This window comes from Lolium rigidum, chromosome 5 (genome assembly GCF_022539505.1).
Source record: "Lolium rigidum isolate FL_2022 chromosome 5, APGP_CSIRO_Lrig_0.1, whole genome shotgun sequence".
Lineage (NCBI taxonomy): Eukaryota > Viridiplantae > Streptophyta > Magnoliopsida > Poales > Poaceae > Lolium > Lolium rigidum.
In genome coordinates this window covers 243,884,071-243,898,989 of record NC_061512.1, presented here as the reverse complement: position 1 = coordinate 243,898,989, position 14,919 = coordinate 243,884,071, and positions in this window count along the sequence as shown.

The following is a 14,919-nucleotide window of genomic DNA, read 5'->3' as shown; positions in this document are numbered from 1 at the left end:
TCCTTTAATGAGAATGGAAATATTTTAGCAACAAAGTAAGTACGCTTCTTAACATCATCAGAAAACAAGCTACTCAAAGTAGATAACTCAGTCATGTGTTCAACAAGCACTTTCTTTTTCAGTACCACAAAAAGGTGTTTTCTCAACAATAGCTATATGAGATAGATCAAGAGAAAAATCATAATCTTTATCCCTAATGTTTATAGGAGATGTGGCAAATTTAGGATCGGGAGACAGCTTTATATCTAACAGTATGTTCCCGCAAGCAACTTTTTAATTTTTCTTGCATCAGTAGTAGCATGGCATTTTTCAATAAAATCATCATCAAGCTCCACATAATCTTCATCAAGATCATCACTAGAGTATTCAAGTTCAGGTGAATTAACAGGTGTAGTAACATCAGGAATTTCAGCATTTTCAATTTGTCTAGACCTAGCAATGGAAGCATCTAGAAAAGTTCCCAATGAACCACTATCATCAAGCACAGCAGAAATATTATCAGTATTATGAGAGTGTTCAGATTCAGCAGATGTACCCGCATGCGAAGCATGTGGCGGTGAAACAAGTTTATCAATCACAGATGGTGAATCAAGTGTAGCGGAGGTACTCGAATTGTACCTTTTCTTGTAGTGGATGGTAATATGGCGATCTTAGTATCGCGAGGTTTACCCATGATGGAGAATTTGCAGCGAACAATATTAATCCAAGTGAACTTCCAAATAAAGCTATGCTCCCCGGCAACGGCGCCGGAAAATAGTCTTGATGACCCACAAGTATAGGGGATCGCAACAGTCTTCGAGGGAAGTATTACCCAATTTATTGATTCGACACAAGGGGAGACAAAGAATACTTGAAAGCCTTAACAGCGGAGTTGTCAATTCAGCTGCACTTGGAAACAGACTTGCTCGCAAGAGTTTATCGATAGTAACAGTTTTATAGCAGTAGCAGTAGTGAAATAACGGCAGCAAAGTAACAAAGACAGCAGTAGTGATTATAGTAAACGAGCAGGATTAAAATACCGTAGGCACGGGGATCGGATAACGGGCGTTGCATGGATGAGAGAAACTCATGTAACAATCATAGCAGGGCATTTGCGAGATAATAATAAAACGGTGTCCAAGTACTAATAAATCAATAGGCATGTGTTCCAATTATAGTCGTACGTGCTCGCAATGAGAAACTTGCACAACATCTTTTGTCCTACCAGCCGGTGGCAGCCGGGCCTCAAGGGAAACTATCTGGATATTAAGGTACTCCTTTTAATAGAGTACCGGAGCAAAGCATTAACACTCCGTGAACACATGTGATCCTCACATCACTACCATTCCCTCCGGTTGTCCCGATTTCGTCACTTCGGGGCCATCGGTTCCGGACAACGACATGTGTATACAACTTATAGGTAAGACCATAAACAATGAATATCATGATGAAACAATAACATGTTCAGATCCGAGATCATGGCACTCGGGCCCTAGTGACAAGCATTAAGCATAACAAGTTGCAACAATATCATAAAAGTACCATCTACGGACACTAGGCACTATGCCCTAACAATCTTATGCTATTACATGACCAATCTCATCCAATCCCTACCATCCCCTTCGGCCTACAGCGGGGGAATTACTCACACATGGATGGGGGAAACATTGCTGGTTGATGGAGAGGCGTTGGGGGTGATGGCGGTGATGATCTCCTCCAATTCCCCGTCCCGGCGGAGTGCCGAACGGAGACTTCGGCTCCCGCGACGGAGTTTCGCGATGTGGCGGCGTTCCGGAGGGTTTCCGGCGACTTCGACTTTTCTCCGTGCGTTTTTAGGTCGAGGCGAATAAGTAGTCCGAAGGGGGCGTCGGAGGCCGGCCGAGGGGGCCACACCACCCGGCCGCGCGGGCCCCCCGGGCCGCGCCGCCCGGTGGTGTGGGGCCCTCGGGCCTCCACTTCAATTGCCCTTCCGGCTCCGTTAGTTTCCCGGGAAAATAGGGCCTCTCGCATAAATTCCGAGGTTTTTCCCGAAAGTTGGATTTCCGCACAAAAACGAGACACCAGAGCAGTTCTGCTGAAAACAGCGTTAGTCCGTGTTAGTTGCATCCAAAATACACAAATTAGAGGCCAAACAATAGCAAAAGTGTTCGGGAAAGTAGATACGTTTTGGACGTATCACCGGTCATCTCACATATATCTCAATGATGAGCTCCAGTGGTGAAATTTTTCTTTCCTTCGCAAACTTGTGAGGCCCGCGAGACTGCTTTTCTTGCAAACAATCATGACACCTAGAGCCTTCAACAAAGGTGAGCTTTGGAATTAAACTTAGATCAGCAAGCCGCATCATACAACCAAAAATTACATGAAAAAGTCATGAATGCCAAACACAATATCATTAACACTAGTGCTTACGTGGTTCACAACATTAGCACAGAAGTCTTCAAAAGAGGATTAAAACATGTCTTCACACCAAGTTTGTGGCATGTAACCCATTCCCTGTCATACAGAGGAACCTCGGTCCTAAATAAGGTGAACATAGAGATATCAACACACACACATAAACATTAGCACCCGTGTCAACCCACCATTATGTAGGCTAAAACACCGAAAAAATAGTAGGTAGTAAATTACCGTACCTTGAAGTTACTGCTCAGTGTTTCCAACGATCATATTGACAGAATTTGAGTTCTATCGAGCCTAAATTTTAGTCCCCTTGAGTTGTGGACAACGATGAGCCCAATGGCATGTATCGTGTCAACACCCGGATTTTTAAGTCCAGATGCCTATTATGCCATACATCGCAATCCCAGGAATATTGTTTTTGCGAGACATAATAGATTGATATCACAGAACATCATTCATTACAACACATAATTGTCTTACATCAAAGGATCACATGATCCAGTCTTAATACAACATAGTGGATCTAGGGATCCAATTACAAAACACATAGCGGAAGCGAAGTAGTGGTTGTGGTCCATCTGTTCCACAGGCAACTGTTGACGTCAGGAGTAGTCCTAGTTATCATAGTCGTCCTGCTGTCCGTCTTCCTGGTAGTGGTGCTCCTCTTCATAGTCTGGCCATTTGAATAGCCAGGGACAAAGCCATGCGTACTTTAAAGTACTCGCAAACTAATACTAATGTAAGTACTATCAACTATGGTAAGGGGGTGCTAAGCTCTAGGTTCATTTGCATGAAGCCAGTTTTATTTCATAAGCACTTTGTAGTAAAAGACTCTTCATTTGCCTAACTTACTCAAGTGGGAACATTAGTGTCATTCCCATAACTGTTGTGATCAATTCAAATTCACCTTTCAAGTTCAAGTCACAAGTCACATGTCATATTTTTGAAAATGATCTGATGACGGAACAGTATGGCGTTTCCAACCGTCCATAACAGTGGACACGGCTATTCGAATAGTTTTACACTCTGCAGAGGTTGTACACTTGTGCCACAACATTTGCAATAATCCGTCAGGGTTAACTGGCCCTGATTTATCACACTCCGCGTGCGGACTACCAACCATAACCTTTCACTTACATACCCTAGTATAGGCACCTCTCCCCATGAGCTTGGCCTCCCAGTGATAACCAACCGTCATCCTGGGAACTGCACAGGGCTTGGGTAGGACATTCACCTCATTTCACGTCATTTCACATCATTTCACATTTCAATGGAGGCAGCCTCGGCATAACCCCTATGACGCTTTCTTGATACGTCTCCGACGTATCGATAATTTCTTATGTTCCATGCCACATTATTGATGTTATCTACATGTTTTATGCACACTTTATGTCATATTCGTGCATTTTCTGGAACTAACCTATTAACAAGATGCCGAAGTGCCGATTGCTTGTTTTCTGCTGTTTTTGGTTTCAGAAATCCTAGTAAGGAAATATTCTCGGAATTGGACGAAATCAACGCCCGGGGGCCTATTTTTCCACGAAGCTTCCGGAAGTCCGAAGACGAAACGAAGTGGGGCCACGGGGAGCCAAACCCTAGGGCGGCGCGGCCCCCCCTTGGCCGCGCCGCCCGTCATCCGGGGCCCCCGTGCCCCCTCTCGACTTGCCCTTTCGCCTACTTAAAGCCTCCGTGACGAAACCCCCGGTACCGAGAACCACGATACGGAAAACCTTCCGGAGACGCCGCCGCCACCGATCCCATCTCGGGGATCCAGGAGATCACCTCCGGCACCCTGCCGGAGAGGGGAATCATCTCCCGGAGGACTCTACGCCGCCATGGTCGCCTCCGGTGTGATGTGTGAGTAGTCTACCCCTGGACTATGGGTCCATAGCAGTAGCTAGATGGTTGTCTTCTCCCCATTGTGCTATCATTGTCGGATCTTGTGAGCTGCCTATCATGATCAAGATCATCTATCCGTAATTCTATATGTTGCGTTTGTTGGGATCCGATGAATAGAGAATACTTGTTATGTTGATTATCAAAGTTATGCTTATGTGTTGTTTATGATCTTGCATGCTCTCCATTACTAGTAGATGCTCCGGCCAAGTAGATGCTTGTAACTCCAAGAGGGAGTACTTATGCTCGATAGTGGGTTCATGCTCGCATTGACACCGGGACAGTGACGAGAAAGTTCTAAGGTTGTGTTGTGCTGTTGCCACTAGGGATAAAACATTGATGCTATGTCTAAGGATGTAGTTGTTGATTACATTACGCACCATACTTAATGCAATTGTCCGTTGCTTGCAACTTAATACCGGAGGGGGTTCGGATGATAACCTCGAAGGTGGACTTTTTAGGCATAGATGCAGTTGGATGGCGGTCTATGTACTTTGTCGTAATGCCCAATTAAATCTCACTATACTCATCATGATATGTATGTGCATTGTCATGCTCTCTTTATTTGTCAATTGCCCAACTCGTAATTTGTTCACCCAACATGCTCGTTCGTCTTATGGGAGAGACACCTCTAGTGAACTGTGGACCCCGGTCCAATTCTCTTTACCGAAATACAATCTACTCGCAATACTTGTTCTACTCGTTTTCTCGCAAACAATCATCTTCCACACAATACGGTTAATCCTTTGTTACAGCAAGCCGGTGAGATTGACAACCTCACTCGTTTCGTTGGGGCAAAGTACTTTGGTTGTGTTGTGCAGGTTCCACGTTGGCGCCGGAATCCCCGGTGTTGCGCCGCACTACATCTCGCCGCCATCAACCTTCAACGTGCTTCTTGGCTCCTCCTGGTTCGATAAACCTTGGTTTCTTTCCGAGGGAAAACTTGCTCGCTGTGCGCATCATACCTTCCTCTTGGGGTTGCCCAACGAACGTGTGAAATACACGCCATCAAGCTCTTTTTCCGGCGCCGTTGCCGGGGAGATCAAGACACGCTGCAAGGGGAGTCTCCACTTCTCAATCTCATTACTTTGTTTTTGTCTTGCTTAGTTTTATTTACTACTTTGTTTGCTGCACTAAATCAAAATACAAAAAAATTAGTTGCTAGTTTTACTTTATTTGCTATCTTGTTTGCTATATCAAAAACACAAAAAAATTAGTTTACTTGCATTTACTTTACTTATTTCATCATGTTTCCTTTTAATTTTACCACAAAGAACATACCGGTAGGACGTGGGTCTATAGTTGGGAGAAATAATATAGAATAATTCTTCAACCATGTTAGTACCATTGAAAATTTTGAAGATAGACACTTGGTAGACCTTGCGCCTACTTATGAAATTGCTGCTGCGCATTTAGTTCGCTTGTTGGAAACTAAATTTGTTAATCTTAATCCTATAATCCAACACATGTTTTTCACACTTGGTGATATGGAAGAAGGGGAAAAGAAAGATTTTGTATTAGAAACCCTTCTTAGAGAATTTGGTGGTCTAGCAAGGGAAGCTAGAAAGGTGTTTGCTAAATTTAATATGCTTGGTTCTCCTACTAATTTTGTTAGTCTCCTTGAAAAGATGGATATGGATAGAATAAGATACACTAATAATATTGATGATGGAGGGGAGACCAAAGCACCAATACCATGTAAGCTCCTAGCTATGAATGATGCGCTAGAAAATAACTATGCTTGGCTTGTTCCCGAAAATTTGTTTGATGAGAGTAGCACGCCTAAAACTAATGAAAAGGGAGATGCTAAAACTTATGTATCTAATATACTGTGCCTGGTTGAGAAAACTCCGCACCCCGCTGTAGAAGTACCACCCTTCGATAATACTTGATACACACTTTACGCGCCTAGCTGAAAGGCGTTAAAGAAAAGCGCTTATGGGAGACAACCCATGTTTTTACCTACAGTACTTTGTTTTTATTTTGTGTCTTGGAAGTTGTTTACTACTGTAGCAACCTCTCCTTATCTTAGTTTTGTGTTTTGTTGTGCCAAGTTAAGCCGTTGATAAAAAAGTAAGTACTAGATTTGGATTACTGCACAGTTCCAGATTTCTTTGCTGTCACGAATCTGGGCAAAATCCCTCTGTAGGTAGCTCAGAAAATTATGCCAATTTACGTGCATGATCCTCAGATATGTATGCAACTTTCATTCAATTTGAGCATTTTCATTTGAGCAAGTCTGGTGCCATTTTAAAATTCGTCAATACGAACTGTTCTGTTTTGACAGATTCTGCCTTTTATTTCGCATTGCCTCTTTCGCTATGATGGATGAATTTCTTTGATCCACTAATGTCCAGTAGCATTATGCAATGTCCAGAAGTGTTAAGAATGATTGTGTCACCTCTGAATATGTCAATTTATATTGTGCACTAACCCTCTAATGAGTTGTTTCGAGTTTGGTGTGGAGGAAGTTTTCAAGGATCAAGAGAGGAGTATGATGCAACATGATCAAGGAGAGTGAAAGCTCTAAGCTTGGGGATGCACCCGGTGGTTCACCCCTGCATATATCAAGAAGACTCAAGCGTCTAAGCTTGGGGATGCCCAAGGCATCCCCTTCTTCATCGACAACATTATCGGGTTCCTCCCCGAAACTATATTTTTATTCCATCACATCTTATGTGCTTTTTCTTGGAGCGTCGGTTTGTTTTTGTTTTTGTTTTGTTTGAATAAAATGGATCCTAGCATTCACTTTATGGGAGAGATACACGCTCCGCTGTAGCATATGGAAAAGTATGTCCTTGGTTTCTACTCATAGTATTCATGGCGAAGTTTCTCCTTCGTTAAATTGTTATATGGTTGGAATTGGAAAATGATACATGTAGTAATTGCTATAAATGTCTTGGGTAATGTGATACTTGGCAATTGTTGTGCTCATGTTTAAGCTCTTGCATCATATGCTTTGCACCCATTAATGAAGAAATACATAGAGCATGCTAAAATTTGGTTTGCATATTTGGTTTCTCTAAGGTCTAGATAATTTCTAGTATTGAGTTTGAACAACAAGGAAGACGGTGTAGAGTCTTATAATGTTTTCAATATGTCTTTTATGTGAGTTTTTCTGCACCGGTTCATCCTTGTGTTTGTTTCTAATAAGCCTTGCTAGCCTAAACCTTGTATCGAGAGGGAATACTTCTCATGCATCCAAAATACTTGAGCCAACCACTATGCCATTCGTGTCCACCATACCTACCTATACTACATGGTATTTTCCCGCCATTCCAAAGTAAATTGCTTGAGTGCTACCTTTAAAATTCCATCATTCACCTTTGCAATATATAGCTCATGGGACAAATAGCTTAAAAACTATTGTGGTATTGAATATGTAATTATGCACTTTATCTCTTATTAAGTTGCTTGTTGTGCGATAACCATGTTTACTGGGGAACGCCATCAACTCATTGTTGAATTTCATGTGAGTTGCTATGCATGTTCGTCTTGTCTGAAGTAAGGGCGATCTACACTGATTTGAATGGTTTGAGCATGCATATTGTGAGAGAAGAACATTGGGCCGCTAACTAAAGCCATGATCCATGGTGGAAGTTTCAGTTTTGGACAAACATCCTCAAATCTCTAATGAGAAAAGAATTAATTGTTGTCAAATGCTTAAAGCATTAAAAGAGGAGTCCATTATCTCGTTGTCTATGTTGTCCCGGTATGGATGTCTAAGTTGAGAATAATCAAAAGCGAGAAATCCAAATGCGAGCTTTCTCCTTAGACCTTTGTACAGGCGGCATAGAGGTACCCCTTTGTGAAACTTGGTTAAAGCATATGTATTGCGGTGATAATCCAGGTAGTCCAAGCTAATTAGGACAAGGTGCGGGCACTATTGGTACACTATGCATGAGGCTTGCAACTTATAAGATATAATTTACATGATGCATATGCTTTATTACTACCGTTGACAAAATTGTTTCATGTTTTCAAAATCAAAGCTCTAGCACAAATATAGCAATCGATGCTTTTCCTCTATGAGGACCATTCTTTTACTTTCAATGTTGAGTCAGTTCACCTATTTCTCTCCACCTCAAGAAGCAAACACTTGTGTGAACTGTGCATTGATTCCTACATACTTGCTTATTGCACTTATTATATTACTCTATGTTGACAATATCCATGAGATATACATGTTACAAGTTGAAAGCAACCGCTGAAAATTAATCTTCTTTTGTGTTGCTTCAATACTTTTACTTTGAATTATTGCTTTTTGAGTTAACTCTTATGCAAGACTTATTGATGCTTGTCTTGAAGTGCTATTCATGAAAAGTCTTTGCTTTATGATTCACTTGTTTACTCATGTCATACATATTGTTTTGATCGCTGCATTCATTACATATGCTTTACAAATAGTATGATCAAGATTATGATGGCATGTCACTCCGGAAATTATCCGTGTTATCGTTTTACCTGCTCGGGACGAGCGAGAACTAAGCTTGGGGATGCTGATACGTCTCCGACGTATCGATAATTTCTTATGTTCCATGCCACATTATTGATGTTATCTACATGTTTTATGCACACTTTATGTCATATTCGTGCATTTTCCGGAACTAACCTATTAACAAGATGCCGAAGTGCCGATTCTCTGTTTTCTGCTGTTTTTGGTTTCGAAATCCTAGTAAGGAAATATTCTCGGAATTGGACGAAATCAACGCCCAGGGGCCTATTTTTCCACGAAGCTTCCAGAAGTCCGAAGACGAAACGAAGTGGGGCCACAGGGGATCCAAACCCTAGGGCGGCGCGGCCCCCCCCCCCTTGGCCGCGCCGCCCTATCATCTGGGGCCCCTGTGCCCCCTCTCGACTTGCCCTTTCGCCTACTTAAAGCCTCCGTGACGAAACCCCCAGTACCGAGAACCACGATACGGAAAACCTTCCAGAGACGCCGCCGCCGCCGATCCCATCTCGGGGGATCCAGGAGATCACCTCCGGCACCCTGCCGGAGAGGGGAATCATCTCCCGGAGGACTCTACGCCGCCATGGTCGCCTCCGGTGTGATGTGTGAGTAGTCTACCCCTGGACTATGGGTCCATAGCAGTAGCTAGATGGTTGTCTTCTCCCCATTGTGCTATCATTGTCGGATCTTGTGAGCTGCCTATCATGATCAAGATCATCTATCCGTAATTCTATATGTTGCGTTTGTTGGGATCCGATGAATAGAGAATACTTGTTATGTTGATTATCAAAGTTATGCTTATGTGTTGTTTATGATCTTGCATGCTCTCCGTTACTAGTAGATGCTCGGCCAAGTAGATGCTTGTAACTCCAAGAGGGAGTACTTATGCTCGATAGTGGGTTCATGCCTGCATTGACACCTGGGACGAGTGACGAAAGTTCTAAGGTTGTGTTGTGCTCGTTGCCACTAGGGATAAAACATTGATGCTATGTCTAAGGATGTAGTTGTTGATTACAATACGCACCATACTTAATGCAATTGTCTGTTGCTTGCAACTTAATACTTGGAGGGGTTCGGATGATAACCTCGAAGGTGGACTTTTTAGGCATAGATGCAGTCTGGATGGCGGTCTATGTACTTTGTCGTAATGCCCAATTAAATCTCACTATACTCATCATGATATGTATGTGCATTGTCATGCTCTCTTTATTTGTCAATTGCCCAACTGTAATTTGTTCACCCAACATGCTGTTCGTCTTATGGGAGAGACACCTCTAGTGAACTGTGGACCCCGGTCCAATTCTCTTTACTGAAATACAATCTACTGCAATACTTGTTCTACTTGTTTTCTCGCAAACAATCATCTTCCACACAATACGGTTAATCCTTTGTTACAGCAAGCCGGTGAGATTGACAACCTCACTCGTTTCGTTGGGGCAAAGTACTTTGGTTGTGTTGTGCGGGTTCCACGTTGGCGCCGGAATCCCCGGTGTTGCGCCGCACTACATCTCGCCGCCATCAACCTTCAACGTGCTTCTTGGCTCCTCCTGGTTCGATAAACCTTGGTTTCTTTCTGAGGGAAAACTTGCTGCTGTGCGCATCATACCTTCCTCTTGGGGTTGCCCAACGAACGTGTGAAATACACGCCATCACTTGTTTAGAGGGAACCCATACTAAAGCACATAAATTTCTAGTTAAGCCCTTACCCATATTGGGTATTGTGGGGGTACTTTCAAATTGGAATGGTATCGCATCCGAACCAAACCATCAGTTTTTGTAAAGTACACCATGTCATTCACAAGTCATATTCACCTTCAAAATCTTTCAATAGAATGACTCATCATTCCAAGGTTTTCAAAGTCATTGGTTTTCACATGTTCCCATCTAAAGTAGTCACTTTTATTTGTTAGCACTAGCAACTAGTCATGAGGGGTGCTAACTAGCTTGTATTGCGCTAGGATAAATTTGGTGCTCTTGTTCTACTCTATATCTAGACCAAGTGAATCATGAATCAAAAGGTAAGCTTTGATAAACCAAAGTCAAAAACTTGTAAGGTAAAAACTTGGGATAGGATCCTTAAGAATAAAGTAATATGTAATGGTGCCTTGCTCTTGTAGAGCTTTGCACTTGGGTATATTGCAAGAATATTAGCTTGCCTTGAGTGGTGTATTGATCAAAGTGGTCTTCTTCTTCCTGGAAGTAGACCTCCTCTTCTTGGTAGTCTCAGGTACTAGCGTCTATAAACGAATACGAGGATAACAATCACCAATCAATACTTAAGGGGACTACTTAGCCTTAATGGCTCACTCAAGATGATCTATCATCATCACAAACATCCATACTAGGGTTTTACTTCTATTTACTTTGAAAAATAATTTCCTCTCATTGAAATATTTATTAGGGTTTCTATTTATTATCCTTGAGAAATAATTTCCTCTCATTGAATCTTGTTAAGGTTTAATCTCCTCAAATAATAAGGTATGAGTACATGTTGACCAAGGTCAACACTTCATATTTATCATTTGGGGAAAATGATTTAAATGAGATACTTCACCTCATGCAATTTAAATATTACTATGGAACAATTTAATATCACTAAGTATTTAAATATGAGGTGCTATAAATGTAGGTTATTACTTCATATTGGATTACTTAGGACAATGATTTAAAATGAGAGACTTCCTCTCATACTATTTACATAAAATTAATTGAGATAATTTAAATGGACTAGAAATGGCCACATAGCCATTATTTTGTTCTAGCCCATGATCATCTAAAACAACCACATCATATTTTTACATAAACAATTAGAGTATTTGAAATGTGAATTATGGGAATTTGAATTACCTCAAAATTCATTATGGTTGATTTTTAATAATTATTTGAAGTTTGAAAACCTACTGCCTTGTCATTTTTATCACATAAATTATATAAAGAATCTAGGGTTGAATCCAGTGGGGTTTGATAGATAATTTCACAAGCTTTCCAAATATATAAATTTCATCAAATTTGGTTCAGTGGATTTGAAGTTATTTAATTTCTATCAACGCACCAGTATTGAATTTCACTGAAACAAATTAATTCGAATTTGAAATATATGGGCTAGGCGGGAAAATTTAACAGGCCGGCCCAGCTATGCGCACGTTGCACGCGGGCCGACTGACAGCGAGGGACCCACGCGTCAATGCGTTTAAACAGAGAAGCGGTATGGGTGAATGAGGGGCGTAGGATTAGATCGACGATCGACGGCTGAGGAGCGTCGTCGTCTCCGGCGAGAGGGGACCTTACTGGCGGCGAGGGTTGGGGTCCGGCAAGCTCACCGGCGGTCGGCGAGGCTTGGCGTCGACGCAGGGCGATGTTGCGGACGATGGGGAAGCTCCTGGTACCAGCGGCTGGTCCTGGGGCGGCGGCAATCAACGGCTCCGTCTGCGGCGGTTCCACGGGCTCCGGCGTGCAATTGAGTGGCTACCGGCGACAATGTGGAGGAGCAAGGGGTCGAGGAGAGCGAGTGTGAAGAGGGGAAGGTGATGGTGTGCTTGGATAGCTCGGGGAGGCCCTCCTTTTATAGGGTCGAGAGGTGGCCGAGGCGCATGGAGGCGGTCGATCATGGCGCCGGCGTTTGGAGCGGTGAAGGGGCAAGGCAAGGTGGGCGTGCGGTTGCAGACATCCTGGCGAGGCTCGCGTGCTAGCGGGCGCAGGGAAAGGAGGAGGGGACGGCTCGGGATGCTGCAAGTTCTGCGGCGGTACTGGCGGCGATCTTTGGAAAGGGGCGACGGCGACAGGGCTCCCGCGTGCATTCGAGCATGTCTACGAGCTAGTGGGTGGAGTGGCGCGTGCGAGAGGAGCAAGCGAGGGGAGGACGGAGGCGACTGGGCAAGGCAGCGTACTGGCGCGTCCAGGGACGTGCCAGTGCACGCTCTAGCGCGCCTGGTCGTGGTGATCACGTCGTGTCCAGGGCATTGTCGGGTTCCTTTTGACTTGGGATCATGTCTGGCATGCTCTGCAGAGAAAGGGGAGCTAGCTTGGCAAGGTGAGAGGGAGAGGAGAGGACCAGGGTAGGTTTGGGCATGGTGGTGAGCATAGGGGTTGGCATGGTGTGACAGGGGCTGTGCAGGGCTTCTCCTGGGGTCAACCCTGGCATGGTGATGATCAGTGATGTGAGGTGAGCTCATTTGACATGGTGAGGGTGACCAGAGAAGGAGGAGGACAAGGGTTGGCATGGTGAGGTCATTTGGAGTGGCATGGCATGGCATGGTCCTTGTGTGCATTATTTTCTTGGTCTTTGAGTGCTGCAAGATTGAGTGTGGTGAAGTGAGTCTATTTGACAAGGTGGGCATGGTTGGAGAGGGCTAGGGTGTGCACATTTGATTAAAGTCAAAAGTGTATGTGGCACATGCAATGTTGGTGGCATGCTTGGGTATGGTGATCATGGTAATGTTGGGTCACTTCATTGGTGCACTTTAGGGTACAAGGCGTACTATCAAGAAGGACAAGAGAGAGGATGGAAAAGTGAAAAGTGGTTGAGAAAGTGATTTGTACTTCTAAATTAAACTATGTGTACTTCATATGTGACAAGCAATGGTCTCTCTTGTGTGTAATTTTGGCCAAAATTCTTCATGAATGTGCTCTATATAATGTTGGGTAACAATGGGTGGCATTAGTTTGAATTTTGGAAAGGTTTGATGAAATTTCTAAATAGTGTGGGAATCTAGAATTTGTTTCAACATGGCATCTTGGCTTGACTATTTTGAGCAATAGAAAAGGATCTGGTCAAAGTGGTCAACATTAAAGTGTTCATCTTGATGAGGTCTTGGATGAGGTGCAAAGAGTTGAGAGGGTTTGGTTTGAAAATTTCTTAGTACAAGGGCTCAAAGTGGGGTACTTGTTAAAAATGTCACATGTGACCATTATCACATGTAACTAGGTTTTTGATTTTTCTTTGATTTGATTTTGGTTTCTTTGATGCAAAAGGGATCCTTTTGAGTTTAAAAGAGTTTCCAAACCATTGGCACAAATTTATGTGGCCTAGGTTAAAGATTTTCAAAAATGGCCATAGGCCCATATGTGAGGGTTTTTGCAATTTCTCAATTCTTTTTCTTTCTTTCTCTTTGATCCCAAGGATCATTGTTTTGGGTTCAAATGAGGTTGGTTGGGTTGATGGAGGGTTTCACCATTTGGGGTAAAGTAAATAGGGCATAGGCCATTATTAGAGAAATGGCCATAAGCCCACATATGCCTCACCCTTTTATTTTATTTTCTTTTTATTTGTTCTTCTTTGGTTCTACTTGATCACAACCATCATGGTTTAGGGTTTTAGCAAATTGGATAAGCACTCAAGCAATCATCATGGCAATACACAAGAATCAAGCATGAGCACTATGCATAGTACCTCATTTAATAAAAGTTTTTGTTGGTTCTCATTTTTGGAAATAGGGAAATTCATTTTCTCTTTGTTTTAAAATTTGGGATGTTACATATCGCCGCACACCCAGCAATGATCTTTCTTCTCCGTTTTCCCCTTATGTTTGAAGTTGGTGGTCTGAGAGACTCCTATGTTTTTTTCCTTGAACTTGTGGGCGTTTTTATGTACCGTATTGGCACTAGAGCAGAACGTCCCTCGGTTCCACTAGCGTGTTGTATTTTTCCCTCGCCTTCTCTGTTTGTATTTTTCCATCGCCTTCTCCTCAACATCCAGAGAGCCAATGATATTGTCAACAGTGTACTCATGCCTCTGAATTTTTAGAGAAGTGGCAAAGTTCCTCCACGGACGGGGAAGCATAGCGACAATGCATCATGCGACAAAATTATCCGGTAGCACACACTTGAGGATCTCGAATTCCTCTTCCATGATCTGTATCTCATGAGCATGTTCCACTATAGGTCGATTCATAACCATTCTGTAGTCATTGAACTACTCCATAGAATACAGTTCACCTTTGACATCGGCAACACCAAACTTAGCGTCCAGTGCATCCGGCCCATAGTTCCTTCCCATCTCACATGTGCAGATAAGCATCAACTAACTTTTTTCCAAGCACACTTAGGACGTTATCCACAAAAAACATGGCGGCCTCCTTGAACGCTTTATCCACATTGGGAGAAATCCAGTGCACATCCATACCAACGAGCCACAAGATGGTCTTAGTTTGTCACCTCTTGAAATGAGAACCTGTAAACATGCTAGGTTTGAG